At 47.7% G+C, this 1,265-nt stretch overlaps 1 long non-coding RNA gene across 1 annotated transcript; it reads right to left on the bottom strand.

The window, feature by feature from the left end:
- Positions 1-392: 392 nt before the first annotated feature.
- Positions 393-1,171, bottom strand: LOC106725419. Its single transcript, XR_001361302.1, has 2 exons — positions 1,052-1,171; positions 393-720 (listed from the first exon to the last, which is right to left on the bottom strand). It is a non-coding gene; the product is annotated as an uncharacterized LOC106725419 (long non-coding RNA).
- Between the last annotated feature and the right edge of the window lie 94 nt (positions 1,172-1,265).

Raw genomic sequence — 1,265 nt, 5'->3', positions numbered from 1 at the left:
GAAATGACAGTTTATCTAGATTCCAAGTAACTTTCTAACCGATGGTTATTTTTTCAGTCCATGACAATCACAAATTTAAATTTAAACAATCCAATGAAAAGCTGCTTTAAAAAGATTCCTTCCGCCAAAACCGGTTTGGCTCAGTGGATAGAGCGTCGGCCTGCGGACTCAAGGGTCCCGGGTTCGATTCCGGTCAAGGGCACGTACCTGGGTTGCCGGCACATCCCCAGTGGGAGATGTGCAGGAGGCAGCTGATCGATGTTTCTCTCTCATCGATGTTTCTAACTCTCTATCTCTCTCCCTTCCTCTCTGTAAAAAAATTAATAAAATATATTTTAAAAAAAAAGATTCCTTCCCTTTCTCACTTTAAAATGAAAGTACCAAGGAAAAAATAAAAAACGAACCGTATTTATTACAGCTGGCTGTTACATTAAGTCCCACAAAAGGAAAACTGGACCATGCCCAGTGCTTGGTTCTGTACGTTGTTGGCAAGTGAAGTTGAGAACTGGAATGAGGCACTGAGTTAAGTTAGAAGGTCAGACAACACGCAGCCAGCACGCACATTACTTCGGATATTTTACATCAAAACATGAAACAAAGTCACGTCAAGGAAGGTGTTTCAAGAGAGTGAAGCTTTCTCCTTACGCCCCTCAATTAAAAAATGTTAATAAAAATAAAATTGAAAGATCTTCACAGATACTTTAGATGGTAGCAGAAACCCTGCAACAAAATACAGAAGAAACCCTAAGGCTTTATGTTCTTTTATCGCGTTCCCAGTTTTAGAGACCCGCACAAAGAACTGATCTGCAGAAGGAACTGAAAATGTGTACGGAAGGACGATCGCGGGTCTTGTCAACGTGGAAAACCCCAGGGCCTCGGAGAGGGGCTGCAGCAAATGCCGGGGGCAGAGCTGTACTAGTAGCTGTACTAGTACAGGTGCGTAAGAGCATAGTGAATGCTCTCCAAAAGCCGGGCTCGCGGGGTGAGGGAGCGGAACCGGGCACCGCGGGGTGAGGTCCTCTCGGGGGAGGACGCATTCCTAGAGACCAACCTTTTCTGGGAAGAGGAGGCCGGGAGTAAAGAGAGCCGTCGGGGGACCCCCACTTTTAAAGGCACTTGCAGGCTACAGAGCACTCTCACGGGCTTTATCTCCTCCGACACAAGGTCCTTCCTGCTGACCTCCACCGTCTGCAGACGCAAAAGGCCCCGCGCGAAGGCCCTCTTCAAGGTCCGCACCCAGAAGGGCCCACGACGCACCCGAGTCG

This window comes from Myotis brandtii, unplaced genomic scaffold, assembly GCF_000412655.1.
Source record: "Myotis brandtii unplaced genomic scaffold, ASM41265v1 scaffold163, whole genome shotgun sequence".
Classification (NCBI taxonomy): domain Eukaryota; kingdom Metazoa; phylum Chordata; class Mammalia; order Chiroptera; family Vespertilionidae; genus Myotis; species Myotis brandtii.
This window is presented reverse-complemented; position numbering and strand designations above follow the sequence as displayed.